This window comes from Octodon degus, unplaced genomic scaffold (assembly GCF_000260255.1).
Source record: "Octodon degus isolate 3935 unplaced genomic scaffold, OctDeg1.0 scaffold00031, whole genome shotgun sequence".
In the NCBI taxonomy this organism is placed as follows: domain Eukaryota; kingdom Metazoa; phylum Chordata; class Mammalia; order Rodentia; family Octodontidae; genus Octodon; species Octodon degus.
The window spans coordinates 13,002,989-13,008,250 of record NW_004524607.1 but is presented as its reverse complement, the minus strand read 5'-3'; the positions used below and the strand labels follow the sequence as shown (position 1 = coordinate 13,008,250).

The 5,262-nt window shown below is 45.9% G+C and overlaps 1 pseudogene; it reads right to left on the bottom strand.

Moving 5' to 3' along the window:
• Nucleotides 1-3,930: 3,930 nt before the first annotated feature.
• On the bottom strand, nucleotides 3,931-4,306 carry LOC101592271 (annotated as a pseudogene).
• Between the last annotated feature and the right edge of the window lie 956 nt (nucleotides 4,307-5,262).

Here is a 5,262-nt window from a genome sequence, read left to right as displayed (position 1 = left end):
TCCTTCTTTCCTTCTTTCCTTCCCTTTTCCTTCCTTCCTTCCTTCCTTCCTTCCTTCCTTCCTTCCTTCCTTCTTTTTAGGGAAGGGCCTACAGGGTGTTCAGGGTCTCACTACTAGATTGGCCTCGTAGTGATTCACCTGTTTATAGCCTCCCAAGAGCTGAGATTACAGGTGCGCCACCATGCCCAGTCTCAATTGCTGTCTCAGTGCACGGGGGCGGGGGGCAGCCTAGCTTTTCTTTCTTTCCCTTGCCAGGGAGGTGCTAAACCGCTGAGCTATATCCCTGGCCTGAGCTGGTGAATAAAATGGATGTGGGACTCACTATCCTATGTTTTCACTAGTTTTCCTTTCCATTGGATGGTATTCAGCCACATTACTCACTGGACTGGTCACGCCTCATAAAGACACTCTGGACTTCCAGAACTGCTTCAGAAAGTACCATGAACAATGGAAAAAGTGTGTTTAATGTGAAAGGCAGACTTTTCAAGGGGATTATGGTAATCTGTGTTTCAGTATAACGCATTTTAAAAAAATTTAAACACTCACCATATAGTTTGATCACCCTTTGTACATCTGCATCTCCTGTGTCGTGTGTGCTGGATAGCTTCCCTTTAGATCCACTCTGCATGCTTTGCCACCTTGTTTTCTACAATAGCAGTCTAACCTGTCTCTTCGATGCTTGGTTTGGCCAGTGAGGAGAACGTGGAGCCCACTCAGCTTCCCATTTCTGCATCTCTCCACTGGTTCTGGAGGGACACCATCACCCGACCCTTGCTCTTTGAGAAGATGCCACCACACTGACTGCATCCTCCACCTTCCACCTGGATCCTGTCTCCTCTCGTTGTTCCCAGTCCTCCTGGAAGTACTCATTCTCTCTCTCTGGACTTCAAAGTTTCCTTCCCAGCTGGCTCTTTTTCACAACATACTTGTGTCTTAACCATTTCTTTTCTTCACATACGATGTGATGGTTTGGATATAGAATGCACCCTTTGTTTTTTTCTTTTTATTTATTTGGGCAGAACCAGGGATTGAACTCAGGTCCTTGTGCTTGCCAGGGAAGCACTTATTCCACTGAGCCACCTCCCTGGCCTTGGAATGCCCCTTTAAGGAAGATGGGGAGCCTAGTGAAAGTCTTGGGTCATGGGGTTTGCAGGGTCTCCTTTCCTCGCTGCCAGGGGAATGGTTTCACTACATGTTCCTCCCATGCTGTGGCTTTGCTGCAGGCAGAGAGGCAGTGGGGTCCATTGGTCAGACTGGAACCTCCAAAACTGGGAGCCCAAACAAACCTTCCTCTTCTCTTTTTTTAAATCTTTATGTATTCATTCATTTTGTACAGGGTCTCCCTACACAGCTTGGACTTGTTTGTAGTGATCCTCCTTTCTCACCCACCCCAGTGCTGGGATTACAGGCATGCACTACCACACCTGGTTTCTGTGACCTGCTCAGCATGGCATGCAGTACCAGGGATCAAATTTGGGACCTTGTGCTTGCCAGGCAGGTGCTTAGGCTGCCGAGCTATCTCCCCAGACCTAAATCTTTCCTCTTTATAAGTTTATTTTCTCTAGTATTTGTTATAGTAGTGGAAAGCTGATTAACACCCACCTCATCCCCATTTTTATGAAACTGGGGATTTAACTCAGGACTTTGTAGTGAGTTACATCTTCATCCCCTTTTTATTCTGAAACAGGGTCTCACTAAATTATTAAATACCCAGCCTGGGCTTGAACTTGTGATCACCTGCCTCAGTTTCCCAGCATGCTGGGATTACAGGTGTAACGCGCACACACACCTTTTGTTAGGTCTGTGTCTCACTGTAGCTGTTACAGAAGGTCCTTCATAGATGGTGAGGTTACATCCTGATAAACCCATAATAAACTGAAAGCATTCTAAGTTGAAAACACATTTATTTCACCCAGCAACACTGTGGCTGCAGGGTATGGGTGTAACCCTGAACCTCTGCGGCTGGTATTGTTGTTACATTCTGTCAACTTGAGAAGTGTAGAAGGTTAAAAAGAGTAACTCAGCAGGGGTTCAGGGCTCTGATTTTGTAAACATCCTGAGCCTGTGCAAGAGGAGGCCAGAGAGCCTGTGTACAACATTAGGGGGGGAAAGAGGCTTGTTTTCCCCTCCTCCTTTTGCTCTTGCTGCTTTTGCTGTCATCTGCCACCTTGAACTGTTGCCTCGTGCCATGCCATCCCGCCTTGGAGCCAGCCAAGTATGGCTTGAAACCTGCATAAACTGTGAGCTAAATAAAATTTTCCTTCTTTAATTCTGGGTGTCAGGTATTTTGTCTCAGCAATGAGCGAAAAGTAGCTAAGACATCCGCTGGCTGGGAAATGCTGCTCACTGCTAACTTGCGGCCAGGCCACGAAAAGATCAAGACCACACATTCAAGCTTCACTTTGGCTGACCCTGTATTGTAAATGTTGAAAAAAAATTGTTCAGTTCATTGATTGTAAGTCAGGTACCATCAATATTCTACATCCCGGCTAGGGACACTTGCCAAACCGACACTCTGGGAGGCTGAGGCAAATGTAGTACAAGTTCTGGCCTAGCTTGAGCAACTCAGCAAGATCCTGCCTCAAAATAAAAAGTAAAAACATCTAGGATGTAACTCTGCAGAGGCCCTTGGTTCAATCCCCAGTACTGAATTCTCTCTCTCTCTCTCTCTCTCTCTCTCTCTCTCTCTCTCTCTCTCTCTCTCTCTCTCCCATCCTTTCTTTTTTTCTTCCATCTTTTCATTAGAACACATCTTCATAGGAAGATGCTCTCCGCTTGCTACTTTCATCATCCATATGCTTAGCCCAGCAGTCTGCTTCTCCCTGCTAACCTTAGAATCCTCTTAGATACAGCACAGAGCCACTATGTCTGTGGTGTGGCGGAGCATGTAGAGCTCACTGTGTACTGTTCTTTCTAACTCTGTGTTCAATGATGCCACGTTGGTGGCTTGAGCCAGGACTGGGGGGAGCACTGACACCACAGAAACCAGCAGAGGTGACCCACCAGTGTTTGCCACAGAAGGCCAGCTTCAGAGCTTTCTCTAGCCACCAGGACTGACCTCCCAAATGCTCCTCTGCGTTTAGATTTGCTTCCACTTACTGCTAGACAAAGTCTGATTCATTCTGACCTGTGTATAGTTTCTTATTCCTTCTGGAGAAGAAGATTGCAGGTCAGGCTTGCTCTAGCCTGGTCGTGACCTTCTATTTCTGTGAACTACCAAGACTGGGTCAAATTTAATCATTGAAATTGGTGGAAGCACAGTAGGGGATTGTCACTGATGAGCCACTGATGCTGGAGACACTAGGAGCCAGTTGACTAGGATTCGGTGAGAACTTCTTTGTGTTATGTTTGTGGTACCGGTTCATTGGAATATTTCTAAATTCTTTTGCGGCACTGAGTTTCATTTACATTTAACTTGGCCAATATCAGTTGCAAACTGAGGCTATCAAAGTATTTCACTAACGTGGAGAATTAGTGAGACCTTATCTCAAAATAAATAGGGGGATAGGGTGTAGATCAATGTGAAGACTCTGGGTTTTTTTTTAAGAAAATTTTTGTGGCTTTATTGTATCATGAGACACTGAAACAGTGGAACAAATCAATATTTGGGTGGTGAGGCAGCTGCTTTCTTCTTTACTTCTTTGGTTTACTAGAGCAACTTGTCAGTAGATTAAAAAAAAAAGGACAACCTTTTGCATTACTTAAGTCTTCCAAGTCATGTGCTGGTACAACAGAAACTTCTCCTGTCAGATGCAACTGGTCTAGCACCCAGACATCATGCACAGCACTGTGGTGGCAGCAGCAGGCTGCACCCACTCCCACCACGGCCCTGCTTGCTTGTGTATGATATTTGGAGCATCTGGAGGAGTGTGATAGTACCAGGAAGAGGAGGAGAGAAGGAAATAGCATGAGAGCTAGGCTGGGAGGAGGTCAGCCGACGCTGTGCAGGGCGAGCCTGAACATGTCATTGGTGCAAACCCAAGTGTCATCGATGTTCTTTAATGGAACATCTGGTGGAACCCCGTGATGGGGTCTTCATCAGCCTTGAGCTGGCCCACAACCATGCTGATGATGCGGCTACCTGGTGTAGGCTGATGGTCCTGTGCTGTGACGCTGTGCTGAATTTTCTGGAATGGAAGGCTAGACAACTTCTCCACAATTTCCCCTGGAACTGCTGTCCCTCCCGCGTAAGGCATGGTGCCTCAATATAAACTGCGCCTAGTTGGGTTCTGTTGGTATCAAATAACTGGTAGTAATGTTGAATGAAGCTGAATCCAATCTGCTCCCAAAGTGGCTTGTCTCCCATTCTGGAGTGTCAACCAGTATCACTGAGACCTGAAGGCCTGCATGGTGGTAGTAGTGGCGGCGGCAACCCAGCGTGGTCTAAGATCCTGGGTTCTTAAAAATATGTATATATTTCCAGCATAGCAGGTGTTATCACGTCACATCTGGTTTTTGTAGGGGCCAGACTGGTCAATTAAATGAAGTATGCTGGATAACAGTTCCCTTACATTTTTAAAAATTTTATTTATTTATTTATTTATTTATTTATTTATTTATTTATTTTCCAGTGCCCTTACGTTCTTTGCATCTTGGCAGGGAGCAACTATAATTGTTATTCCACTGAGGATCCAGTTGGATTCTAATTAACTCTTTTGGCTGGGCAGTGGGAGGCATTAGAAGAATTCTATCTGGCCTTTCCGATCACGTTTTTTCTTCTTCTGGTGCTGGGGATCAAATCCACAGTCTTTGCACTGAACTATAACTCTGTCTTCTTTCTCTTTTCGGGTCTTGGTAGTCACTGAGTTGCCCAAACTGGGAATGAACTTCCTGTCCTCCGGCTTCAGCCTCCTAGAATACTGGGATTACTGGTATATACCACACGCCGGGCTCCCAATGGCCCTTACTCCGTAGATTAGCAAACCAGTATGAAGGTTCTGCCACTGTGGCATGTGTCCACACGGACCTATGGTGGGCCTGGAATCCATTTATGTTCTGGTCTCTAGGATCACCATCTCTGTGGGGCCCTGATGAATGGCATCTTTGGGTCGTCTTGGGTGGCCACTCCAGAAGGAGCGCTCCTCAGAGCTGGTCTCACTGGGGTCCAGTCTGATGCCGTCACATACACTCACCAGGAGGCAAGAGATGTTTCTGGTGGCATTAATAATCCAATCCAGGATAATGCATATGCCAGGCAAGGCCACTGTAACTAATACACCTTGCATTCTTTTTTTTTTTTTTATTTTTTTTTATGTATTTAGT